This window comes from Bubalus kerabau, chromosome 12 (assembly GCF_029407905.1).
Source record: "Bubalus kerabau isolate K-KA32 ecotype Philippines breed swamp buffalo chromosome 12, PCC_UOA_SB_1v2, whole genome shotgun sequence".
NCBI lineage: Eukaryota > Metazoa > Chordata > Mammalia > Artiodactyla > Bovidae > Bubalus > Bubalus kerabau.
The window spans coordinates 18,058,080-18,078,528 of record NC_073635.1 but is presented as its reverse complement, the minus strand read 5'-3'; positions in this window follow the sequence as shown (position 1 = coordinate 18,078,528).

Sequence of the window (20,449 nt, the reverse complement as noted above, 5' to 3'; positions counted from 1 at the left end):
GTTGATCAAATAATTGGACAAAACATACTTCTCACAAAATAAAATGAAAATCATACTGTAGAAAACTGAAAATATTTTTAGAATATAGTGTTAAATATTTTATTATTTCAAGTAGCTAACTTGAATGTAAATAGAAATAATATATATACAGATATATGCATACACATTCAATTTTAATTAGTATCTTAGGCATAGTGTTAAAGTTCATCACTTAAATTTTCTGATTTGTCCTGCCCTTGTCAAATATCGTTAATTTCATCCATATTTAGATTTTCAGCTCTTCATGGAATTTCAGAACTAAGTGAATTTTAACAATTTTCTTATATAACTTTGGCCTTTCTTTCCTCCTTTTTATATCAAATACTACATACAGGTTATGATTTTCATGGAATAAATATGGTTACCCTTCAGTATCTCCAAAGCATGCTTACATTTAGTTCTTTTTCTTTTTTAGTGGTTTTTTTTTTTTTTTTAATATTTGTATTGGAGTATAGATGATTTGCAATGCTGTGTTAGTTTCAGGTATACAGCAAAGTGAGTCAGTTATATGTTTATTACATATATCCACTATTTAGTGTTTTTTCCCAGATAGGCCATTACAGAGTATAGAGTAGACATCCCTGTGCTATACAGTAAGTCCTTATTAGTTATTTGTTTTATATATAGTAGTATGTATGTGTTGATCCCAATTTTCCAATTTATCTCTCTCCCTACCCCATAACCCCCTCCCTCATAACCATAAGTTTATTTTTTACACCTGTAACCCTAGTCTGTTTTATAGATAAGTTTATCTGTAGCCTTTCTTTTTTGGATTCCACATACAAGCAATATCATATGATCGTTCTTTCTCGATCTGACTTCACTCAATATGACAGTCTCTAGTTGTATTCATCTGGCCACAAATGGCATTATTTCATACTTTTATGGCCAAGTAATATTCTGTTGTATACCATAGTTTGCTGTGGTAGTTAACTGTTACTTTACATGCTTGACAATAAGCCTTTTGGCGGTTGGTAATTTAGTTTTATCTGTAACATCTTACCACATGATCTGACAGTTGAGCTCCTAGTATAGTATCCAATGATTTAAAATTTTATTTCTACACAAAAATCTGTATGCGAATGTTTACAGCAGCTTTATTCATATCATTTAAAAACTAGGAGCAACAAAGACATCTTTTAATAGGTGTGTGGATAACTGTGGTCCATCTACACAGTAGTATACTATTCAATAATTTAAAAAGCTACCACACTGAAGACATGCATTAATTTTAAATGCATATTGTTAAGTGAAATAAACCAATCTGAAAAAGCTACATACTGAATGGTTTCAATTATATGATACTCTGTAAAAAGGAAAAGTTAGAGACAATAAACAGAGCAGCCAGTAATTGCCAAGAGTCCAGGGTTGGGAAGGAGGGTTAAATAGGTGAAGCTCAGGAAATACTTCTAGGGGATGAAACTAGTCCATAGGATACTATAATGGTGGATATGACACTACCCACTGGTCAAAACTCAAAGAACTTTGTAGCATCAAGAGTGAACTTTAGTTTATAGAAATCTTAACAAAGCATTTAGGAGGTTCTGAGATCTCATGGTATAATGCAATATATGGGCCAAGAATCTAACTGAACTAAACTGATAAAAAACAACTTCACTGAGGAGCTGAGGAGGGGGTGGAGAAGGGATTGAAGTAATTAGCTTTGGAAATGAACCTTCTCTGAATAACAAGTGCAAAAGCAACTGTACATAAGCACCATCATCTCTACAGTTGGGGTACATGGTGGTACAGGTTCACAATTTTAAAATTACTCTATGTATATGCTGGAATTAAATGATTAAGCAAATTGATGGTTATGGTAAGAACCAAATTCTCACTGTTGGAGCAGAAATTATAGCTAAGAAAGTGGAGAAGTTAGGAAGATCCACATGGTAATCGATTAGAGTTGGAGACAGTATGGGCTCATGTTTAGCTTAATACAGATACAGGTGGTTACACACAAAATATAGGCATACACATACACACAGGTTAGTATAAACATATATTTCCTTGTTACATCAGTGAGTTACTATAGAAGTAAAGATACTCCAAGGGCAGCAAGCACATCTAACACTCAGCTCTTGGTTTTTAATGCTACTCATTGAAAATGAAAATTTTTAAAGGACTCCTTGGAAATATGACTGTATCTTTGAATCTAGGACTGGGGCAGGAAGTATGGAAGATGAGCCTGGAATTCTGGAACACAGTACCAGAAAGTAAGGAAGTACTAAGATGCACATGTATACACAGCCATACAAACACACACGCACAATACACATCCCACAGTGCACGGTGAGAGTATGCCACACAAAGAGTTCTCAATGGCCAAAGCTAGAACAGTTTGAGCAACAAAATAAAGTATTGGATTAATAATGCAGAATGCAAAATAAATATCTATGGGTTCAAACCAATATAAATGAATAATGAAATGGGGCATAAAGGATACATCTCTGCAGAATAGTTCCAAATAATTTATGCTGGTAATCTTATATTTCCTTCGTGGAGACAAATTATAACTCTCCCTCCTTGAATGTGGGCTGTGCATAGTGACCTCCTTCTAAAGAGTACAGCATAGATAGGGGAAAAAAGGTAACTTTATAGTGGAAACCTGTCAACAGGTGATCCATGAAAATATCAACAGTGAAAGATGTCTTCAGAGCATATACCCTTAATATAATATGATGGGAATGTCACTTTACCTCTGTCTTCTTCCTCCTCCAAATTTATAAATCCAGTCAAATCTTGAAAAATAAACAACAAAAAAAATCTCCAAACAAATCCCAAGGGAAGATCATTCTATTAAATGTCTGACCAGTACTCCTCAAAGTTGTCTAAGTCATCAAAAATGAGGAAAGTTTGGGAAACTGTCAAAGCCTAGAGAAGCCTCATGTGGTACCTGGATGGGATCACAAGACAGAAAAAGGACATTGGGTTATGAACTAAGAAAATCTGTACGAAGTGCGAACTAAATTATGGATTTCAGTAAAAATTATCAATTTTGGTTCATTAATAGTAAAATCTGTACCATGTATCTTTAAGAGGTTAATAAGAGGGGACCCATGGCAACTCACTGCAGTATTCTTGCCTGGAGAATCCCCATAGATGGAAGATAGTGGCCGGCTAGTCTGTGGTGTCGCAAAATGTCGGACATGACCGCGTGACTAAGCGTGCACACACAGTTTGGGGTATATGGAAACTTTCTGTAAATCTAGGACTATTCCATAATTTTATTTTTACATGTCAGTTGAGCACACCTGTGTATTTTTAACTCCTTGAAATGTGAGTTTAGTGAGCATTTGTCCCATTTTACCACTGGATCCCCTAGTGTTAGTTCCTCAGTCATGTCTGACTCTTTGCAACTCCATGAACTGTAGCCCACCAGGGTCCTTTGTCCATGGGATTCTCCAAGCAAGAATACTGGAGTGGGTAGCCAGCCTTCCCCTTCTCCAGGGGATATTGCTGACCTGGGATCAAACCCACATCTCCTTAATTGCAGACAGATTGTTTACCTTCTGAGCCACCAGGATCCCCTAAACAGTCCCTAAAACAGTATACTGCCTGGCATGTAGTAGGTCCTCATTAAATACTTGCAGAATAGATAAAGAAAAACATTAATGCCGTTATAGTATCAATTTAAGTAACTATCAATTACTATACTATTATTTGTTATGTTTTTTTTAATTTAATTTTATTTTTAAACTTTACAATATTGTATTGGTTCTGCCATATATTGAAATGAATCCGTCACAGGCATACATGTGTTCCCCATCCTGAACCCTCCTCCCTCCTCCCTGCTCATACCATCCCTCTGGGTCGTCCCAGTGCACCAGCCCCAAGCATCCAGTATCGTGCATCGAATCTGGACTGGCGACTCGTTTCATATATGATATTATACATATTTCAATGCCATTCTCCCAAATCATCCCACCCTCTCCCTCTCCCACAGAATCCAAAAGACTGTTCTATACATCATTGTCTCTTTTGCTGTCTCATATACAGGGTTATCGTTACCATCTTTCTAAATTCCATATATACGCGTTAGTATACTGTATTGGTGTTTTTCTTTCAGGCTTACTTCACTCTGTATAATAGGCTCCAGTTTCATCCACCTCATTAGAACTGATTCAAATGTATTCTTTTTAATGGCTGAGTAATACTCCATTGTGTATATGTACCACAGCTTTCTTATCCATTCATCTGCTGATGGATATTTGTTGTGTTATTAGTTTTATTTTGTAAGGTATATATTCTATTCTGTAACCATAATTTCCAGAGTTAGTTTTATTTTTTTAATCATTTCTGTTTCTTTCCTGAGTTCTATATTATTGGTTTCCTCTTGGCTAACTGGAGTTATAATCAAGTAATTATTTTCAAAAATATTTCAAGTGTTGTATATACCAAGTCTTGCAGATGCCAGAAGGTCTGTTGAAGGATGAGACTGTAAATAAGTCACTGATTGTCACATTTCTTCAAAAGTTTGGAAAACTTCATCTACTTTTCTGGCTTTAAAAGTGACTGTAGAGAAATCTGAGAATTTGTTGATTTTTCTACTTTGAATTTTTGTATCTTTTCTTGCTATCTGAAAAAAAATTAATCTTATGCTTTTGAAGTCTGTTTTAATTGTTCTGTCCAGTTTTCCTGGAACAGTGAATGCGCTCTCATATACCTGAGAGTATGGTCTATGAAAACATGCTCAGCACCATTAATCTCACTTATAAGTGGAATCTAAAATAGTCAAACTCATAGAAACAGAGTATAATGGTGATTATCAGGATCTGGGATCATGAGGAAATGGGAGAGGTGTTGCTCAAGGAGTAAAAGGTTTCAGTTAAGCAATATGAATAAATTGTGGAGAACTAATGTGTAAAATGGTGATTATAAGTAACACTATGCTGCTATGCTGTAGACATGAAATCTTCTAAGAGGGTAGATCCTAAGTGTTACCACAGGAAAAAAAATAAATAATGGAAACTGTGTGAGATGATGGATATGCTACTCAGTTTGATTGTGGTGAATATTTCACCATGTATACCTGTATCAAATTATCAAACTGCAGCTAAATGCATACAATTAAAAAACCCCAGAATTATCCCTTTTAAAGTTTCAATAGCAAATATACTCCCTAGAGGATATGCCTAGGAGTGGCATTGCTGTCAATTAATGTAATATCTCACAATTTTCTATATGTAAATAGGTCTTTACTGTTTATTGCTAATTACTTTAAAAATTATGATTTTTTCTAGAGCTCTCAGTTCTATGATCATATACACTATCCTCTAAATTAGGACACATTTGGGAATAAAAGAATGCACCATCATTAATTATATGAAGACAAGAGACACAACCAGGATAATTCTAGGTGAAGTTGTATATAAGGACAATCTCTACATGAATTATTTAGAAGTATATGTAAAATTTAACCACAGTAAATTATGTAATTTAAAATTATGGATATTTTTGTCTCCTTTTATAGGATACCAATTTTTTAAAGTTTTTCAAAGTATTTTATGACTCAAAATAAGGACAATGCAGTCTTTATTAGACTTCTCACTTAGGGGAGGACCTGGGCTCTTCTCCTTTGTTCTAGAATTTTTATAGACTCAAAAGCAAAACTTGGAACTCAAGGTTCATCAGGTGACTCCAAGGAAAATGCTCTCTTTTACTTGGCTTTCTATTTTTTAAATTTATGATTCTCCAAATATTTTTTTTTGATTGGAGTACAGTTGATTTACAATATCATGTTAGTTTCAGGTATACAGCACAGTGAGTTGGTGTATAGCACAGTGAATGTGTGTGTGTATATTCTTTTTCAGATTGTTTCTGAAAACACATATTTTTTTTTTCAGATTGTTTCTCCTTATAGATTATTACAGAATACTGAGACAAGTTTCCTGTGCTATATGGTAGGTCCTTGTTGGTTATCTGTTTTATATATAGTAGTGTAAATATTGGAGAAGGAAATGGCAACCCACTCCAGTATTCTTGCCTAGAGAATCCTGTGGATGGAGGAGCCTGGTGGGCTGCTGTCCATAGGATTGCACAGAGCCGGACATGGCTGAAGCAACTTAGCATGCATGCATGCATTGGAGAAGGAAATGGCAACCCACTCCAGTATTCTTGCATGGAGAATCCCAGGGACAGAGGAGCCTGGTGGGCTGCCGTCTATAGGGTCGCACAGAGTCGGACACGACTGAAGCGACTTAGCAGCACAGCAGCAGTGTAAATATGTTAATTCCATTCTCCTAATTTATTCTGCCCCCATTACTCTTCAATAACTGTAACTTTGTTTTCTATGTGTGTGGGCCTATTTCTGTTTTGTAAATAAGCTCATTTGTATTTTTTTTCAGATTCCATATATAAGTGATACCATATGATATCCATCTTTCTCTTGTCTGACTTACTTCATTTAGTATGATAATCTCCAGGTCCATCCATGTTGCTGCAAATGCATGATTGCATTCTTTTTTATGGCTGAGTAATATTCTATTGTATGTATGTATCACATTTTCTTTATTCATCTGTTGATGGGCATTTAGGTTGCTTTCTTTTCTTGCCTATTACAAATGCAGCAATGGAAACGCTAATTTGAAAACTGTAATTCTATAATTCTTCTGCGTCTGAAGATTTTTTACTTAATAAATAGCACAATGTACTTTTTTTTTTTAAATTTTGTTTTATATTGAAGTACAGTTGATTAGCAATATTGAGTTAGTTTCAGGTATACGGCAGAGTGGTCCAGTTATATATGTAATGTATCTATTCTGTTTCAAATTCCTTTTCCACTTAGGTTATTACAGTGTATTGAGAAGAGTTCCCTGTGCTACATAGTAGGTCCTTGTTGATTATCTATTTTAAATACAGCCGTGTGTACATATCAATCCCAAATTCTGAGTCTATCCCTCCCCTGTCCCCACCCTTCCTTTCTGGTAACCAGAAGTTCCTTCTCTAAGTCTATGAATCTGTTTTGTAAATAAGGTCCTTGGATCACTTTTTTTTTGAGAGTCCACATATAAGTGATATCTACTTCTGCTTTATTGACTATGCCAAAGCCTTTGACTGTGTGGATCACAACAAAGTGTGGAAAATTCTTAAAGAGATGGGAATACCAGACCACCTGACTTGCCTCCTGGTAAATCTGTATGCAGGTCAAGAAGGAACAGTTAGAACCAGACATGGAACAATGGACTGGTTCCAAAACGGGAAAGGAGTACATCAAGGCTGTATATTGTCACCCTGCTTATTTAACTTATATGCAGAGTACATCATGAGAAACGCTGGGCTGGAAGAAGCACAAGCTGGAATCGAGATTGCTGGGAGAAATATCAATAACCTCAGATATGCAGATGACACCACCCTTATGGCAGAAAGCAAAGAACTAGAGCCTCTTGATGAAAGTGAAAGGGCAGAGTGAAAATTCTAGCTTAAAGCTCAACATTCAGAAAACGAACATCATGGCATCTGGTCCCATCACTTCATGGCAAATAGATGGGAAAACAATGGAAACAGTGACAGATTTTATTTTAGGGGGGCTCCAAAATCACTGCAGATGGTGACTGCATCCATGAAATTAAAAGATGCTTGCTCCTTGGCAGAAAAGTTATGACCAACCTAGACAGCTTATTAAAAAGCAGAGACATTACTTTGCCAGCAAAGGTCTGTCTAGTCAAGGCTATGGTTTTTACAGTAGTCATGTATGGGTGTGAGAGTTGGATTATAAGGAAAGTTGAGTGCTGAAGAATTGATGCTTTTGAACTGTGGTGTTGGAGAAGACTTGAGAGTCCCTTGGTCGGCAAGGAGATCCAACCAGTCCATCCTAAAGGAGATCAGTCCTGAATATTCATTGGAAGGATCTCCTTTGCTGAAGGATGCTGAAGCTGAAGCTCCAATACTTTGGCCACCTGATGTGAAGAACTGACTCATTTGAAAAGACCCTGATGCTGGGAAAGGTTGAAGGCGTGAGGAGAAGGGGACGACAGAAGATGAGATGGTTGGATGGCATCACTGACTCAATGGGCATGAGTTTGAGTAAACTCTGGGAGTCGGTGATGGACAGGGAAGGCTGATGTGCTGCCGTCCATGGGGTTACAAAGAGTCGAACATAACTGAGTGACTGAACTGAACTGATAAGTGATATCATATGATATTTGTCTTTCTCTGACTTATTTCATTTAGTATGATGATCTCCAGGTCCATCCATGTTGCTGCAAATGACATTATTTTATTCTTTTTAATGGCTGAGTTATATTCCATTGTATATATGTACCACATCTTCTTTATCAATTTGTCCGTTGGTGGACATTTAGGTTGCTTCCATGTCTTGACTATTGTAAACAGTGCCTCAGTGAACATTGGGGTGCATGTGTTCTTTCAACCATGTTTTTCTCTGTATATATTCCCTGGAGTAGAATTGCTGGCTCATATGGCGGTTCTATTTTTAGCTCCTTATGGAACCTCCATACTGTTCCCCATAGTGGCTGCACCCATTGGTATTCCCATCAACAATGCAGAAGGGTTTCTTTCTCTCCACACCCTCTCCTTTTTAAAATTTTTCACATAAATATTTTATCCAACATTTTAATTAGAAGGGTTCATTATATTTAGTTCACTATACTACAAGCAATGGATATCATATTTTTATAGATGTGAAAATTAAGCAATCTGTCCAAGATCATGCTTCTAACAAACATGAAAATCAAGGTTAGACATGATGTGTTTTTTTCCCGCACTAACCTTTGCTGCCTACCACTGTAACAGCTTCTATTCCTGCCAAAATTGCATGTCTGCAGTTGGACAAAGAGGATGAAGCTGCTACAGAAGAGGTCGTCCTTTGATCTCACAATTCTATTTGGAAAGCAGTGGGTACATGGCAGGCTAGAACTGCCATCCCAACTCTTGTGCTAAATTCCCCATGGCCTTTGAAGAGCCCATGAAACTCATTATTTCTAAGGGCTTCTCAGATGGTGCTAGTGGTAAAGAATCCCCTTGCCAGTCCAGGAGATGTAAGAGACACAGGTCTGATCCCTGGGTCAGGGAAATCCCTGGAGAAGGAAATACTCCAGTATTCTTACCGGGAGAATCAAGTGGACAGAAGAGCCTGGTGGGCTACAGTCCATGGGGTTGCAGAGTCGGACATGACTGAGCATCTGAGCAAGAGGCTTTGAGCTTCTTCAAAGGAAATTACACCTGTAGCTTTCATGACTTCTTTTTGGCTCTAGGCTACTTTTTAATTCAATAATGAAAATTCGTATGTACTGGAGTCTGGCCAGTTTTGATTTTTGATAGTCTTCATTTTATGACTGAGCTTTTATGACCAATGGATCAGAAAGGTACTTTCTCAAAGAGAAGACAGCGCTGAGCACTGTGGCCTGTCACACATGGTGTAGCTCTTGTTATTAGCATGTAGCCCATTTCTTATGAAAACTTTTCATTGCTTTGCAGAAAAGTTTTTGTTTTGCTAGTTCTCAGAAAACCTAGAATAGTGCTGGAAACATTGTAGATTCTCTGTAAGTACTGTTGACTCCGGTTAGATTTAATTTTCAGTTCAGCTACCAAACTGGAATAAACGTCCAGTATCTTGTCTAATCTGTATTATCCCATCTCCTTTGCCAGTAAGTCTGACTCCATGAGTCATGGGCCTAACTTCCTCAGCCTGAAAGCCAGGTTAATTTTGCCAACATCAATCATCTCCTTTGGGACAGATATAGATAAAGTGGATAAAATCTAAAGGAGAAAAAGTTGAAATAAACATTGAGAATGAACAATGGCTCAGAGGGATGGAAGATGCAAGTCAGGGGAGAGAGTATTACAACTCTTCTTTGGCTGTGGGCTCAGATTTTGGAAAATATATTTGATTACTGAGAGTATGTAGTTTTAATTCTGGAAGCAGTCATAAATTTAGCACATCAGAAGCCTGAAAAGAGTGAAAGCAGAATTTACAGGAATTTGGAATATGACACAGACATAGCAAATTGGAATTGCAATTCAGGACACCTCCACGCTACTGCTGGTTCTAATACTTTCAGTAAATAACTTTTCTCTGAGCTTCTTGTCCTTATCTGTGAAATAAGTGGATTGGGCTCTAGTTTCTTGACTCCTGTTGGAATGTGTATGTACTGTACAATCCTTCCTGCTCTCCTTTGCTATTTTTAAGGACTTGGTACCAACCCAGTTTAATACTGTGGATTGTGTGCATTCCTCTCACATCATATCTTCTGTGTTTCCATAGTTTTGGGATTTCCTGCATTTTTTTCCAGTTAAGGTCCCTACCACCAATAGAGATCTATGGCTTTATGTGTCTGGATTCTTTGGGTATAAGCAACAGAAACAGATCCAGTTAGTTTAAATCATATATGTCTTTCTTGGGAGGAAATGGAATGACTATAAGACCCGAAGGAAAGGATAAAGGAAGAACACTTTTCTCAAATTATTTTTTTCCCCAGGAAACAGAAGCTGATTGACTCAGCTTAGGATACATGTCCAGGGCAGATAAAAGAAGGGATTCTTTAATTATCTTTTCCATCCAGACTGAGCTATGGAAAAGGAGCCTATTTCCTTAAAAGGAAGATGAGGTGCTGCCACTAAAAGAAGGTAGGGTGCACAAGCAATTCCAAAGGTATCTTTGCTATGATTTTGTGTTTATGTAGATAAATTGCTTGTCAATAATCACATTAAACTTTTTCAGAGAACTTGTACAGGAAAATTGATGAGCATGAAAAGAAGTGGCGATTATCTGCATTTTTAATGATGTCACAGAGAAGATCTAAATGTTTACCAATGTAGACATAATAGCCATCAGCTTGTCTAACTTGGTTTGGCTTTCCATTTTCATCAGTAAAATCGTAGGCTCATTATTATCACCCTTATCAAAGCCATCTATTGAATATAGTTTAGAGCACAGCTTAGAGCTTGTTAGAACAGGCTTGGAGCCTGTTCTCTTTAGTTTTATATGACAAGGGAGTCAGAATCATTCTTCATATCCTTAGTGGGTGAATCAGACTAATGGCACAGGATTCTGGGATACAAGAATAGATTCCCAACATGGGCTATTAGCATTTAGTTCTCTGTAAAGGATATCAGATCAGTTCGGTTCAGTTGCTCAGTCATGTCTGACTCTTTGTGACCCCATGGACTGCAGCACGCCAGGCTTTCCTTTCCATCACCAACTCCTGGAGCTTGCTCAAATTCACATCCATTGAGTCAGTGATGCCATCCAATCATCTCATCCTCTGTAGTCCCCTTCTTTTCCTGCCTTCAATCTTTCCCAGCATTAGGGTCTTTTCAAATGAGTCAGTTCTTTGCATCAGGTGGCCAAAATATTGGAGCTTCAGCTTCAGCATCAGTCCTTCCAACGAATATTCAGGGTAGATATTCTTTAGGATTGACTAGTTTGATCTCCTTTCAGTCCAAGGAACTCTCAAGAGTCTTCTCCAACACCACAGTTCAAAAGCATCAATTCTTCAGCTCTCAGCTTTCTTTATAGTTCAACTCTCACATCCATACATGACCACTGGAAAAACCATAGCTTTGACTAGATGGACCTTTGTCAGCAAAGTAATGTCTCTGCTTTTTAATATGCTATCTAGGTTGGTCATAGTTTTTCTTCCAAGGAGCAAGTGTCTTTTAATTTCAAGGCTGCAGTCACCATCTGCAGTGATTTTGGAGCCCAAGAAAATAAAGTCTGTCACTGTTTCCCTTGTTTCCTCATCTTTTTGCCATGAAGTGATGGGACCGGATGCCATGATCTTCATTTTTTGAATGTTGAGTTTTAAGCTAGCATTTTCACTCTGCCCTTTCACTTTAATCAAGAGGCTCTTCGGGGGGTGCCACCTGCATATCTGAGGTTATTGATATTTCTCCCAGAAATCTTGATTTCAGCTTGTGTTTCATCCAGTCCAGCACATTTCTCATGATGTATTCTGCATATAAGTTAAATAAGCAGGGTGACGATATTTAGCCTTGACGCACTCCTTTCCCATTTTGGAACCAGTCCATTGTTACATGTCTGGTTCTAACTGTTGCTTCTTGACCTGCATACAGATTTCTCAGGAGGCAGGTAAGGTGGTTAGGTATTCCCATCTCTTGAAGAATTTCCCACAGTCTGTGGTGATCATGCAGTCAAAGGTTTTAGTGTAGTCAATGAAGCAGAAGTAGATGTTTTTCTGGAACTCTCCTTTTTCAATGATCCAGTGGGTGTTGACAATTTGATCTCTGGTTCCTCTACCTTTTCTAAATCCAGCTTGAACCTCTGGAAGTTCATGGTTCACGTACTGTTCAAGCCTGGCTTGGAGAATTTTGAGCATTACTTTGCTAGCATGTGAGATGAGTGCAATTGTGCGGTAGTTTGAACATTCTTTGTCATTGTCTTTCTTTAGAATTGGAATGAAAACTGTCCTTTTCCAGTCCTGTGGCCACTGCTGAATTTTCCAAATTTGCTGGCATATTGAGTACAGCACTTTCACAGCATCATCTTTTAGAATTTGAATTATCTCAGATGGAATTCCATCACCTGCACTAGTTTTGTTCGTAGTGATGCTTCCTAAGGCCCACTTGACTTTGGACTGCTGGATGTCTGGCTCTAGGTAGTGATTATATCATCATGATTATCTGGGTCATGAAGATCTTTTTTGTATAGTTCTGTGTATTCTTGCCACCTCTTCTTAGTATTTTCTGCTTCTGTTAGGTCCGTACCATTTCTGTCCTTTATCAAGCCCATCTTTGCATGAAATGTTCCCTTGGTATCTCTAATTTTCTTGAAGAGATCTCTAGTCTTTCCCATTCTGTTGTTTTCCTGTATTTCTTTGCACTGATCACTGAGGAAGGCTTTCTTATCTCTCCTTGCTATTCTTTGGAACTCTGCATATCTTTATATCTGCCTATCTGTATATCTTTCCTTTTCTCCTTTGCCTTTTACTTCTCTTCTTTTCTCGGCTATTTGTAAGGTTTCCTCAGACAACCATTTTGTCTTTTTGCATTTCTTTTTCTTGGGGATGGTCCTTGATCACTGTCTCCTGTATAATGTCATGAACCTCTGTCTGTAGTTCTTCAGGCATTCTGTCTATCAGATCTAATCCCTTGACTCTATTTGCCACTTCCACTGTATAATTGTAAGGGATTTGATTTAGGTAAAAGATATAAATCTTTTCATAAAGGATAGAAATTCAAGTAAAACATATCAGTTTACTCTCTTGGGTTGTCCATGGTGATATAATTGTAAGAGTTAATCAACAGTTCACTCAGGTGCTTCAGTCCATTATAATCCACCAACAGTTTTCACACATGAATGAATCTTCTTGCCTCTATCATCATAGTCAAATTAGTAGCACCAAAGGCATGAATTATGGTTTAATAAAATCTGACTGGCAATGGCAACCCACTCCAGTACTCTTGCCTGGAAAATCCCATGGACGGAGGAGCCTGGTGGGCTGCAGTCCATGGGGTCGCTAAGAGTCAGACACGACTGAGCGACTTCAGTTTCACTTTCCACTTTCATGCATTGGAGAAGGAAATGGCAACCCACTCCAGTGTTCTTGCCTGGAGAATCCCAGGGACGGGGGATCCTGGTGGGCTGCCGTCTATGGGGTTGCACAGAGTCAGACACGACTGAAGCAACTTAGCAGCAGCAGCAGCAGCAAAATCTGACTTTAACACTTATACATTGGTTGAAACAAAATTAGTTTTGCCTATTTGTTTACCTTCTCATTTTTGAAATTGTTTTTGTAAACCCATAGTATTTACGTACTAAGAGGAAATGTTCTCTCTGAGAACACTTACAGAAATTTGTATTGATCATCTTATTTTCTCCTGAAGATAAACTGGTTGTCAATAATCACATTAAACTTTTTGGGAAAACTTGTATGGGAAAATTCATGGGCATAGAAAAGCAGTGGCAATTATCTCCATTTTTAATGATGTCATAGAAGTGACATCATTAAAATTCAGTACCCTTTCATAATAAAACAGCAACTATAAAAACCACCATCAGCTTTGCTAACTTGTTTGGCCTTTCATTTTCACCTATAAAATAGTAAATGCACTATTATCATCCTAATCAAAACTATCTATTGATTATAGCTTATAGCACAGCATAGAGCTTGTTAAACAGACATGATTCTTTCCATTATTGCCAAGTATTAATATTTCACAAGAGACCTCCTTTGAATTTGAGTGAATCATAACACTTAGGGCCTGCACATGTAAATATTTTAATTTGTTTCAAGAGGAAAGTGGGGTTCAGACCAGTGAATCTTTGAGATAGTAAGATATGCTGATTTATTCCTGTGTGTGCCATCTCTCAGATCTGAATTTTAAACTCAGAACACCAACACTGTCAGTCTCTCAACAGATAGGCAGGTCTGGAATCACAGCCAATCCTGCTTTTATTCACATTCTATAGCTCAGAGAAGCATTCTCTCCTGTCAACTTTATAAAGAATGGAACATAATTTCCATTTGCCTGCTTGGATGACAATCATTGGCATTCTTAAGGTGATTTTCCCCATAGGCATAATATTAAAACAGACTGTACCTGTATATATAGATTCATTCATGTTAAGCACATCCCCAGAGCATTTCATAATTCTATATTAATAATTTGGTTTCCATGAAGGGTGAATTGAGGCTCCTTTCCAGGCTGCGTTTTCAGAGTGGGCATTGTGTTGTTGAGCTCTTGCTGTTTCGCATGGTGAGGATGTATTTAAAACCCCAGGTACCACTTTTCTAAATTCAAGGCCTCTCTATCCAGTAGCTGCGACTGAATTGAATCTAGAGGACTGAAACCTTTGTTTGAAATTAAAAAAAAAAATAGCATCTATTATTTGGAGACTTAATGGCAGACTTTAGGCATCTGAATGAATAATCTGAGCATCATTTTCTGTAACAGAAAGGAACCTCGGCATATTGTCAATGGCAAATAACAACAACAAAAACAGCATTCTAGCTGAGAGGCTGGAGACATGCTTGAACAGATGATTGACTGCATCAGACAGAGCTCAGCATCTCTGGCTGCAAAGTCTAAATGATGATGACCATATCCTAAATATATGTGTCCCCCAGTTCGTACTTGGGGCCCTGGGGACTCAGTTTTGCATGCCTATGAAGTTTGACATAAACAGAATTATCCAATCCTATGACAGCTATACCACCCTGTCTTGTCCTAAGAATAGAAAACTAGAAGCTCTGTTGTAGGATTTCAAGTTCTATTTCAGTGGCATTTCTCTAATTAACTTCCTTCTACCCTCCCTTCACTCTCTTTTGGGAGCTTGGGTTTCCATCATTGGTATCTTCTTGCCACCCATCCTTGTCACATGAACAAAGTTACTAATAAGGCCTAGGATTAGCTAGGTCTCAATTGTAAGGTGACTTTGAAAAGGACTCTTAGAAGTTATTTATTCAGTCCCTGGAGTAGAATCTAATAAGGACTGCCATGTGTTAAAGTTTCAATTACTGTTTGGTGATTAATGACAACATATTAATATTTTACTGCTTTATTAACAGATGGACACTGTAAATATATAACAGAAAATGTGAAAGAATGGAAATGTGAGTAACTTGATTGTGGGCACACATAGTGGACATAGCGTGTAAGTCTAGGCATGGGTTAGAAACACAGAGCATCTCTCCTTCCTACACAAACCATTTTCCATAGTAACTAGTAAAATTCAGTTTCATAAAATAGAGACATAATCGAAATATTCAGTTTTTCACTGCCGAGTATGGATGTTAGATGTGGGTTTTTCATATATGTCCTTCATTATAATGCAGTAATTTTTTTCTGTTCCTAATTAGGTGGTTTTTATTGTTGCTGTTTTATTATGAAAGGGTACTGAATTTTGCCAAACACTTTCTGCATCTATTGAGATGATCATGTGCTTTTCACCTTTTATTCTGTCAATGTGGTTTGTGTATGTTGACCCATCCTTGCATCTCAGGGATGAATTCCACTTGGTCATGATGTATGATCCTTTTCATGTGCTAATAACTTGGTTTGCATGTGGCATTATTCCCTTCCACTTAAAGAGTTTGCTTTTGCCTTTCTTGCAGTGTCAATCTGTTGGTGACAAATTTCCTCAGGTTTTATTTGTCTGAAAATCTTTTTTATTGCCTTCCTCATGAAGAATATTTATTGATATAGAATTCTGTGTCAACGTAGAATTTCCTTTGTTTTTATATTTGAAATGTATTTCTGTTATCTTCTGGCTTCTACTATTTGTGTTGAGCTATCAGCCATCTCTCACTATTATTTCCATACGTAATATGTCTTTTATCATCTGGATTCTTTCAAGAATTAGTCTTCCTTTTCAGTTTTCAGCAGTTTGACTATAATGCGCTTAGGCATAGTCTTCTTTTTATTCCTCCTGCCCTTCTAATTTGGCAGAACCTGAGCTCCAATCTCTATCTTCCTATCTCCAGTAGCTGCTATAGGACCAGTTTTGCTTTTTAAACTCCCAGCTAGCTGATTTCTGCTGCGTTTCCTACAAGCTTATCTTGTACACAGTTTAGGAGTCAGCCAAGGATTTCAAGGGAATTGTGTACAGACTTTGAGGGAACTCCATCTATGGATCTCTCCTTTTAGGCTTTTCTTCTACTTCCAGCCTTTACGAAGGCCCTGATTACAACCTCGGTCTCTATAGCTCAGTGGGACCACTTTTTCCTTGAGTTCCATTTTTTTTTTCCCTCAAGCATGGCACACTGGTCAGCACCCTTAAAAATGAACCATCTATAGGTGGAACTCACCTGCCATGCTTCTCTTTCCTCAAGGATTGTGTGTCCTCCAATTCTGCTTTGGGTTTCTCTCCACTGCTTTCAAATACTTCATGTTATATTTTTTCCAGAGTTTTTAATTGTTATTAGCAGGAGGGTGAGCCTAATACAAACTCCACTGCCATTATTGGGATGAAAATATTTTTTTTTCTTTGCAGTAATAAATTCAAATGCTAATGCAAGTACTGAAATCAGGCAGTCCTAACTTATACATCCAAATGAAGCTTGGTAATTTTATATTGTGTGTGGTTTTCTTTTAGATTATAAATGAAGTAAAAACCCAAACTTTAAATTTTTAAGAGAATTTCTGGTCCCTTGAGCAATGTAGTCAGCCTTCTCAGGGAGATTCCAGTTTGATATATATTGCTTTAATAATAATAATATGGTAAACTCCAGTACTTTGGCCACCTCATGCGAAGAGTTGACTCATTGGAAAAGACTCTGATGCTGGGAGGGATTGGGGGCAGGAGGAGAAGGGGACGACAGAGGATGAGATGGCTGGATGGCATCACTGACTCGATGGACGTGAGTCTGGGTGAACTCCGGGAGTTGGTGATGGACAGGGAGGCCTGGTGTGCTGCGGTTCATGGGGTCGCAAAGAGCTGGACACGACTGAGCGACTGAACTGAACTGAACTGAACTGAATAATAATAATAAAATTAAGGCTTCCTTGGTAGCTCAGATGGTAAAGAATCCGCCTTCAGTGCAGGAGACCCGGATTTGATCTCTGGGTCAGGAAGATCTCCTGGAGAAGGGCATGGCAACCCACTCCAGTATTCTTGCCTGGAGAATCCCAGGAACAGAGCAGCCTGGCAGGCTACTGTTGATGGGATTGCAGAGTCAGACATGTCTGAATCACTAACACACACACAATAATAAAATTATTAACTTATTTAGAGAAAATGATAGTAACAATAGCAATAAAAAAGAGGCTTAAAGTATACATGAAGCATGTGATGAAAGAGAAAAATCACAGAAAGGTGGGGAGGAAAGCTCTGTGCTTAGAACCCCACATGGGAGGAAAAGCTGGAAAGAAGAAGGACCAGTAGGAAACTCTTTCAGGAAACCAAGGTATAAATAGATGTATAGTAGAATAAAGAAAGAAGGGAAATCTATAGAATGGAAGTGATTCAAGAAAGGTATGCTGTATAGCAATTTACACTTAACCTATTGATGATAAGCAAAAGGCATCACACATATTCCCATTGTCCTGGCCCCCCAGCTCTCCATCCCTGCTTCACATTGCATGGTGTACTGGGACCACTCTACATTTTCTGATCGGTTGTGTATGGAGAGTTTGGTAAGGAGAGCAGAGACTGACTGGGAAAGGGGCAATAATCATTCAGCCCTGGATGTGTGAAGTGGGAAAGAATAGGAAGGTGGTAAGCCTGGATCGTCTTGAGAACTATGGCTAAGCATATAAAAAGAAAATGTAAGAAGAAGTAGGAAAGGGGATTCTCCCTCCACTTAAGACAGATGCTACAGCCTAAGGCTCCATGCAGTTTATTATGACACATTTGGGGCTCTTGACATTAACTGGTGTGATAGGATAAACAGAAGTCCCTGAGCTTCTGAGCACATGGAACAGATGATACGACCGTTCAACCACTTCTGGGCTGGGGCAGAAGGAAAACATGAGAATGAGAGCGAGAGAGAGAAAGATTTGATCCTGAAGTGTTCATGAAACATCCAGGTAATTACATAAAGTGGAACCAAGGAAGAATATTTCAAGTCAGAAGAGTAAGTTTGTGAATTAAAAGGGAGACACTCATGTAAAAGAACATGCATAAGCTTTAGAGTCAGGTAGAAACAACCTAAAACCCAGTCCTGTCATTGACTAGACTGGGTGTGATACTAAGTTTCTTAATTTTCTCCAGCCTTATACTAAACTATGCAATGGCTGCAAAGCACAGCATAGAATTGTTGACAAAAATGAACTCCTTATGCCACTTACAGCAGCCGGGACTAGAGACTCAGTCTGGTTCTCTCCTCTTCTAGAAGATCAAAACAGAATTCTGATTCAGGTCAAAAATGAATTTTTTTTTTCTTAAAAATGTCAGAAGCCATTGAGTATCTCATCCTCAAAACTACATTTTCCCATGCTTCAAAATATAGTAGAAAGCAGAGCTGACATTGTTGTGTCACTGTATCAGTCAGGGTCCTGGCAAAAAACAGAGGCTTTAATGAAGGACTGGCTCCAAAGCTGTGTGTGTGTGTGTTCAGTCGCCCAGCTGTGTCTGACTTTTTGTGATCCCACGGACTGTAGTCAGTCAGGCTCCTCTGTCCATGGGATTTTTGAAGCAAGAATACTGGAGTGGGTTGCCATTTCCTCTGCCAGGGAATCTTCCCAATCCAGGGATCAAACCCCAGCCTCAAGTGTCTCCTGCATTGGCAGGAGGATTCTTTATCACTGAGCCAGCTGGGAAGCTCATCAGAGGTATGGGCAGGGTTAAAGGGGAAACAGATGTGGAAGTGCCATAGACTAACTCCAGGAAACCATTGCCAACCTAATGTTGCTGGGGCACTGGGAAGAAATAGCAGCCCTGGAGCCCAGTGGGAGCCAGAGCTGTGGAGAGAGGTTTGCACAGTATATGTTTTCTCAGCAGACGCTGCTCATGGAAGGAGCCAAAGCTGAGTGAGAGTGGTGGGGAGGGAGTGGGAGAGGGAATACTCCAAACCCCTGAAATTCCCACCCTCTCATCTCTTGGCAATATTTCTTTTCACTGATAGCTCAGCAGGTAAAGAATCTGCCTGCCAGTGCAGGAGACACAGGAGATGTGGTTTCGATCCCTGGCTTGGGAAGATCCCCTGGGGGAGGAAATGGCAACCCAGTCCAGTATTCTTGCTTGAAAAATCCCATGGACAGAGGAGCCTGGCAGACTACAGTCTGGGAGTCATATAGGGTTGAACAGGACTGAGTGATGAAGCACACACAAACTAAATCAGAAGCCATAGAGAAAGGGAGTTCAGAGGATGTAGTTGGTGAGATTTAGCCTCCTGGAGGGGAGAGATCTGCATCTGTCCCATGCATCTGTCCCAAGGATGGGAGACTAGCCATGGTGAAGATAACATGCCCCCCATAGTGAGAGTCTTACTCTGGCTTTTCTTTTTGATTGGAGGAGAATTGCTGTACAATGTTGTGATGGTTTCTGCCATATGACAAAGTGAATCAGCTGTAAGTATACAGAAGTCCCCTCCCTCTTGGGCCTCCCTCCTACCCCTCTGCCCCAATCCCATCCCTTTAGTCTAGTCTTCGAAGAGTGGTGGGCTGATCTCCCTGCTTCCCACGAGCCACCTATTTTACACATGGCACTAGTGGTGAAGAACCTGCTTCCCAGTGCAGGAGACGTAACAGATGCGGCTTCGATGCCCGGGTGGGAAAGATCCTGTGGAGGAGCGCATGGCAACCCACTCCAGTGTTCTTGCCTGGAGAATCCCATGGATGGAGGAGCCTGGTGCGCTACAGTCCATGGGGTCACACAGAGTCTGGCATGACTAAGTGACTAAGCACAGCACAGAATATATATGTCAGTGCTACTCTCAGTTAGCGCCTCCTTCTCCTTCCCCTGCTGTGTCCACAAGTCCATTTGTTACATATGTATCTCTCTTCCTGCCCTGCAAAGAGGTTCATCAGAACCGTTTTCACTCTAACT